Here is an 8,475-nt window from a genome sequence, read left to right as displayed (position 1 = left end):
AATACTGTCTGTTTTTCATGTAGCACACAAATATCAACTTTAAATTTCAGTGTACAAATAAGCTATCAAGTATTTGTGTGTTACATGAAAAAACAGACAGTATTTAACTTATGTGCAAAATAGAAAACTAATTTGCACCCCTTGCATTGTAACATGGTTTTGTCTAGGAGATTACTTACTCAATTTTTTAGTTAGCCTGATTCTTTAAGGAAAGTAAATAGATTTGCTCAAAAGTTACTGTTTGTCAAAAAACTATACAATACTTCATATGACCACAGGGGCAGCTTTTGGACTCCATAGATGTTGTAGTTTGACCTTGTCGGAGCACAGTGGGGCAGCCATTTTGTGGACTGAGCCAGGATGCCACAGTGATGTCACTGGTTGTTGGTGAATGGAAAGGAAGATGGCTGCCTTGTACGTTATAATTGCTCTTTAAACAAAAAAAGAAACAATACAGGTGTTGTGCATTTAATATACATCCATATTTCTACTGCTCGTTCCTTTGTATCTCCTCCATTCCAATGATGGAGATGCAAAATGAAAGCGTGACCCCATGTTGCTGTGGATAGGGCAATACGCTAGACCCATCTTCACTTCCTTAATCTCCTGAGGATAACTGAGCTGTTGAAATTCAGGCTTCAAAATGGTGCATGCAATCTCTGTTTTATAATGGTAATGATTAATGATCATTTAGGTGTGATTTAATAACCTGCATGATTAGTAAAGCTGAATGAATATGTAATTGCTGATTAATCAGTTTTATCCACGTCAAAAACATACCTCTGCTACAACTTGTTTACTATGCATACATGCCAAATATAATAGCCAGATATTCGCGTTCTGCGGCTTGTAGATTCTGGAACACTGGTATTGCAGCGTATGTATGACAATTATGCATTTGTCTTTTTGATATTTTATGTTTTTGTTTTGTTTTTTTCTGTTTGTTTTTTCAATTTATGTTCAGCATAGTTCAAAACTAATGACTGTGGCACAAATCCCCTTATGTGTACCCTTGTGTCCATCTGGCATTAAAATCATACTTGCTGACCTTTAAGAGATCCCAGACGCTAAAATGCCACGATTTACGGAATAATACAGTCTGGGTCGGGTGGCCGCGATTTGCTGTGAATCGCGTCGCTAGGCCTCGCCTCCACCCACTTCAGAAGGGAATTTGGCTAGATTCGGGCGGGAGCTATGGCGTTTCAGGAGGTGCTGATGTCACAGCGGCTTCAGTTACTGTAAATAACAATGTAGCACAGACTACCTCTTAATCGAAAGCTTGCGACCCTTGATTTGGCAACTTTGGTGAGAGCGTGCATCACGGAAGAGCGATTGTAAAGCATTGGTATGGTGGTGTACGCCTGGCGCGGGAATACTTAGAGGAACATGTGACGGTAGAACATTGTGGCTCAATTAGCGTTAGAATCATAAGACAGCCCGATAGTGAGCCAAGGTTCTGCCACAGCCTTTCCAAACCATTGTTGGTGAACCAAGGTTTCCGGAGAGTTTCCGTCACTTAATGTTGTACACCAAGCCCCTTCCGACAATCCCCAGCCATCATTATTTATCCAACACGCACAGCGAGGCGTCAAGTTACGTAGGAGGAGAACAAGATACCCTTTCTATTACAGGGCTCCCATGTACCCCAAATTTTTCAGCTGGAAATCCTTAAGTTTATTACATACTGGTAGGTTAATTGGCTGCTATTAAATTAACCTTAGTTTTTGTTCTGTGTGTGTGTGTTAGAGAATTTAGACTGTAAGCTCCAATGGGGCAGGGACTGATGTGAATGAGTTCTCTGTACAGCGCTGCGGAACTAGTGGCGCTATATAAAAATAGCTGATGCAAGAGGTGGAATTAGTGAGCTGTGGGCCCCGGTGCAGGGAAGTTGTTATCCATTATGTCTAGTATGTAATAATAGAAAAGCAACAGGTGAATATCGGAGGGGGCACGTTGCTTTTTTTTTTTTAATAAAACATATGCTGAAGTAATAAAAAGGCAAAGAGAATTTTGTGAACAACCCCCCCCCCCCCCCCCCCCCCCCCCCCCCCCTGTAGCCTCCACCCCTGTGGTGGAACTAGAGTGGGTGCAGGGGATGCAACTACTACAGGGCCCAGCGGTGTGCCCCCTCCCCCCAGGCTGCTGTCAGCACTACCCGATGTCCTCTTTCTGCTCTGAAAGACGCAGGGCGGCATCTGTTTCTGAGTGGAGCAGGGGGCCAGGGAAACTACAGCGCCATTGCCACGCCCCTTCTGTCCCGGCTGGTTGGTAAGCAGCCGGGCTGCTATTTCTATAATAGGTGACCACATGATCGCAATCGTCCTGTTAGATTGCTGGAGGGCTTGCTGTAGAGTTCTGATTGACTTTCATTACTTTACATAGCAGGGAGGGCTTAGCATCCATGCCGGTTATGGTATTTGTGCCAGCACTTTGTGTATCCTGCTCTTTGCTGAAACATTACCCATTGATTACCTGTTGCTGACCTTTTGCGTACTGCTACTACCTCCAGTCTCAATATATCAATGCTACCTGGTACCTAAGATAAACTCTTATAACGGAGTATAAGTCCCGGGGGGATTTGAGTACCTGTGAACATATCACTATCTATGGGAAAGGCAGCTTGCTATAGGTGAAGACTTGTCGCACGCCCTGTTCTAAGAGTTTATCCGACTTTCAGCAGGTGGATGAAAAGAGCGGGGGGTCCGGGGAGGCTACAGCGGCATGGCCGTGCACCTATCCACCTTTTCCTATGTTGCCCAGCAACGCACCCAAATTCTCTGGCTACACTAAGTTCCGAATAGAATACTCAGTATGTTAATAGATGAACTTGGCTTGTGGCATGTGACGGGTGGCTTTTATTTCCATTCATAGAGAACGGTGAATCGTGGAGGTTACTGAGGGAAGATGTGAATAAAAGACGCCGGAGATAAGAAAATACCACAAAGTGCTTCACTGATGTCACCGATTCCTAATGTATTGTTATACTGCGTTGTCATCAATATTATTCCAGCACACACAATAGCTGACTGCACTTGTATAGTAGATAACAGGTACACTTTACACACCATTCATTTATCTAGTAGCCACTAAGTGAGGGAAAATACATGCTACATAGACTATACATCTGTGTCAATCTTTATTGTTGTCAGAACTAATGATAATCATGAATGAAAGAATTTCAAGGCTCTGTAACACGCACAACCCGACTCTGCAGGTTTCAGAAAGTCCCCAGATCAAGCCTGACCTTGAGGCTCTGAGTGTGACTCCAATCTATTATGTATTTTATATAGCATTACAAGTTAGTTTGCAGTAGTAATAATTGAGTATATTATAGCTTACACGTGAATTTTGGCAAAGCTCCTCGTTAAAGAAATAAGAACATGATATTTTAAGTAGTATTTATGTTCTCTTAAGAGAAATGAAAATATATTATGCAGATATTTTGCTTACTAAACAAAAGGACAGTTGTTGTCAGCCGGCATACACTGAGGTGCCATTGACGCTGGGATGCAGGGTTAAATGTTTTGATCAAAATATGAACCAATACCTCATGTTTTCATTTTGCTAGATACAAACCGATATGCAGTGTTAAGGATAAGCGCTGACAACTGTCTTTTTCTTTTGTATACATATATGGGCGTTTATATTGCCACGCGGTTGGTACTATTTATAATATGGGATATACTGACTGCGGGCTTATTTCTTCTCTGATTTTGCTTACTTTGTATATCTGTATTTTTATGTTTAGTAATATATATACTGAGCAGCCTGGTGGCGTAGTGGATAGCGTTGTGTGTGTGTGATAGGGAATTCAGATTGTAAGCCCCAGTGGGGCAATGATACATATTCTCTGTACAGCGTTGCGTAGTAGGATTGACACTATATAAATAATAATACTATATGACTGTGTTCCGCCATATTATTCAGGTGCAAACACTTCATAGCCATTCAGAAATGTAGAGAATAGCAGTCACTGTTTCCTAAAAATATAAGAACGGTGCCAGTTATACTCAATGTGCTTTAGGATTACATTTGGGTTAGCGGAACACCTGGCTAAACAGTGGGAAATAAATTGCCATTCTTTCAAGCATACACTATTTTGTAAGACTGTAAAGACAATGAAACTGACCGCACAGCTTTCATTCCTGACCTTCACCTCCACTGGGCTTTGTGCAGACGGGAACCTCAACGCGTTACTGATCTCTTCTGTAAGTGAACAAAGAAGAGACACGTTGCTGTAGAGACCATTGATGTCCGTAGTGATGCATAACATAAGAACAGTGCACACGAGATGCATTACCAAAATGTATGCTATAATAGGGACATATTATTATTATCATTTATTTATATAGCGCCACTAATGCTGCAGCGCTGTACAGAGAACTCACTCACATCAGTCCCTGCCCCATTGGAGCTTACAGTCTAAATTCCCTAACACACATACACACACTAGGGTCAATTTGTTAGCGGCCAATTAACCTACCAGTATGTTTTTGGAGTGTGGGAGGAAACCCACGCAAACACAGGGAGAACATACAAACTCCTCACAGATAAGGCCATGGTCGGGAATTGAACTCATGACCCCAGTGTTGTGAGGCAGAAGTGGTAACCACTGAGCCACCGTGCTGATCCTTACTTGCCAATGCCCCTAATCTGTCATCCATTCAATTCTATCATCCTGCCCATTGTCCGCTTTGGAAGAGGGTTGCATGCACAGACACCTGTCAATAAACAGTAAGTAAGACAGATGGATTGAAACATATGTGCACACACAATCAGTAAATTATATACGTTTGTATATTGAGATAAATTATGTCACTATTTTTACAATATTGAATGCTTTTTGAAAAACAAGTGGGCATGTTGTTGTGACGCGTTTACAATTATACATGGAATTGCCCATGTGCCCTAATTTCCAGGGTCAGACCCAAGTTTTAAAGGTCTATCCCTACGCAAGTCCCTATTTTGCAAAACTGACTGTCCAGTACAATTTCTCTTGTTCTCTTTATAGGGTGCAATTCTATGAGCCGGATTCATCTTTGAACGCCACCTCCACGCAAGTTGCATTTTTAAAATGAGTGCGGAACCTCAGCCTGTATTCAACTCCCAGTGGTTCTTATTTGAATCTGGGTATAAGTACCCTCTACCTAAACAGTACTTGTCATATGTTAACAGACAGAAGGAACTGCAGGTTGTCCACATGTATACAATATCAAGTGCCATCAGAACGCATCAAAAAATAAACATTTTATACAAGAAATTACCAACTCATAATACTATAATCATTAATAAAATGTTGTTTTAAAAACATATCTTTTTTTTTACATTAAATACATAAATTAGAATGTTCTTAATGGACACTGTACATACAATCTGCTTCTATCGTTTCTCTTACGTGCATACACATGTATTGTGCTATCTAGCGTCACGCTCATGTGTAGTTTTTAAAACAAAGGCTATGTCGTGTCAGACATCACTATCAGTCGGCACTGACTGCCCTGTAGCCATACTTGTCAATTCCGGGAGACTCCCGAAATCCGGGGCAGTCTCCCAGGAGAGCAGGCAGGTCGCAATTCGCCATGAATCGTGTCATTTTGGCATAATTTTTGCCGAGGAGGGTGGGGCCAAAATGACGCGATAGACTGCGCCCCGCACCTCCCCCCCTCTAGTCACACCCCTCTCCCAGACTGCACTGCCTGAAAGTAGGCAAGTATGCCTGTAGCTGGTGCAAACAGTTCCGCTAAAGAATACGTACTTAAGAGAAACCCAGCACTTGAATTGGCCGCATCTGCACTGGCACACCCTCTACACGCCCTTGCCTACGTTTATCCAGCCATTCCCTCCCCTGATCCCTTCAAGTCGTAGGCAGTAGCATAGACAAACAGAGGGGGTTACCTAGTGCCTGGAAACCCCCCTCCAAGCCTGGGGCACTGTATAATTGAGGTGGCTGGACCCTGACCCTACTTCACACGGCTCTGCTCGAAAACAGTAACCTAACAGTAGTGCACGCAGCATTGCCCATGTATATTATGGGGATAGGAAGAGTTGGAGAGCAGCCAAGCACTGTCTAATATTATAGCCACGCCCCGTAGCATGCTGGTCACGCCCACTGGCGGTGTGTATGGAAACCCCTCTCTACAAATCCTGCGTTTGCCCCTGAGTATTAAGTGTCATTTGCGTTCAAACATGAATTGCCTGCAATTGTGTTCATTGGTGTAAAGTCCATGTCTGAGCATGCGCAGAGCTATTTCGCGCAAGATACAGCACGCAAAGGGAGTTGCGTCGGAGAATGAATCAGGCCCGATCTCTTTTATTTTCTCTGGTCTTTGTAAGTTACTACTCATTAAAGAACAGCATCTAAAATGCAAAAATATGAGACTACAGCCTTGTCCAGTGAACATGCAATGATGGAGATTGCAGTGTGTCCTATGTAATATGCGTGTGTGTTACATGCTTACATCCCCCTGCCCAGCACCGAAGTCTCTTTGGTAATTATTTAAAATGCTGGCAACTACCGAATGGCAGCCACTAGGTGGAGCTGTAGTGAGAATTCTCGCAGCAGTGCTGTTCAGCGAGGATGAAGTAGACTGCACCAATACACAACATAATCGCACTTCCTGGTTGCGGCTTCCAATGTGAAATACGATTCTGAAAATGGTGACATCACAATTTGCATTGTAAAAATGAAAGTCACAAAAAAGTTAATCACTAATGGAAAATACTTTAGCAAAAATGACATAATAGATTCCCTTTAAACTCACGTTAGATGATTTTTATCACTCAGAGTTCATTTTTCTTTGTTACTGAAGGTAACAAAGTTGACATACACACTGTGCGGGCGAAGAGCAGTATCTCTGACTCATATGCTAAATCCAGCAGAGGTCCCAGCCACAAGTTTGTACCATACTTGCCAACTTTCCGCATTTTGCGAGAGTCTCCCGGACTCCCGGACGAGTGTGGCAATCTCCCAAATTCTGCCCACTTCACTAGGAAGTGCCCCACTTCCTAGTGAAGTGGGCAGAATTAGATTCACCGGGAATCGCGGCGTTTAGCCCCGCCCCCCCGCTGTCAAATGACGCTATTTGTGTCATTACGTCGCGGGGGCAAAATGACGCAATTTCGGTGCCCCGCCCCCCGCACGCCTACCTGCTACAGAGAGTCTCCCGGACACCAACTTAAAAAAGTTGGTAAGTGTGGTTTGTACAAACCCATGAAAGTCACCTACGTTCTTTCATCAGCATTTATTTATATAATGTATATTATATATACATTGTATATTTGCCGTACAGAGAATATTTGTCTTTCCCACCAGTCCCTGCCCCTTTGGAGCTTACAGTCTAAATTCCCTAACATACACATAGACTAGGGTTAAGATTGTCCGCAGCCAATTATTTTTTTTTATTTTTTTTCTGGAGTGTGGGAGGAAACCGGAGCACCCGGAGGAAACCCCACTAAAACACAGGGAGAACATACAAACTCCACACAGATGAAGCACTGTTCGGGAATCGAACTCGTGACCCCAGCACTGTGAAGCAGAAGTGCTAACCACTGAGCCACCGTTCTACCCAGTTACATACAATGAAACATGTTAGTTTTTCCTGAAAGCTGGTAGAATACCACTTGACCAATGGACTTCATATTGCAGGACTAGGGATAGTGAGTGTAGATGACACTTTTACATATAACATACAGATATCTATAGAAGAGAAGCCGCAGATGGCCCGGCTGTACATAAGAATCAAGTTATAGGTAATTATTGGAGGAAAGAAACGTAGCGGGCTTTGTCTTAGTATCCTGCGGCTTGACCCAGCTATCATTCTCTTTGGCCAGACACGTGGCTGAACAAATCAGAAAAGGTTTTGGCCGAATACCCAGATGACTTCTGTTTCCATTGCAGCTCATTAGTGCGGCTGGAGTTCTTACAGATCACAGTTGCATCAGACCATAATGCTTTATATCCCAAACACCTGTTATTTAAATCTGTTTTCAAGACTTTCACTTGAATTAACACCTGTCATTTCTAGATAAAATTGTATCACATGAATACGTTGCTCTTTTTATGAAATTGTATAACAATAGTGTGACAGGATGTACCACCTATGCCACCATGTCTGTTGTTGCTGGGATCCAGCTGGCCTTACTTTGCCACCATTCCCTTTCCCTTGCGCCCTCTTGCCGCAGTAGGAGGGGCTTGCAAAGGCTGCCACCACTGGACTCCTATACCGGCATCCAGAATCGGGTTTCTTCTGGGTAACTGACGCTGCTAGTGTACCTCGTTGCTGGTGTACCTGGGCTGGTACTCCTGACCTCTTCCTATAGATCAGGATTGCTGTGGATGGATCCCCCCCTGGCCTGTCACACTCACCAGGGCTGCATGGGTAGCAGGCAGAGCCGTGATACTGGAAAGCTTGGGTCCAAACCTCAGAACAGCCGGAGAACGGACAGGCGCGGGCTAGGAAAGGTCATCCCGGTGGG

This window comes from Mixophyes fleayi, chromosome 11, assembly GCF_038048845.1.
Source record: "Mixophyes fleayi isolate aMixFle1 chromosome 11, aMixFle1.hap1, whole genome shotgun sequence".
In the NCBI taxonomy this organism is placed as follows: Eukaryota; Metazoa; Chordata; class Amphibia; order Anura; family Limnodynastidae; genus Mixophyes; species Mixophyes fleayi.
The sequence above is the reverse complement of the archived record's forward strand: the minus strand, read 5'-3'. Positions refer to the sequence as shown.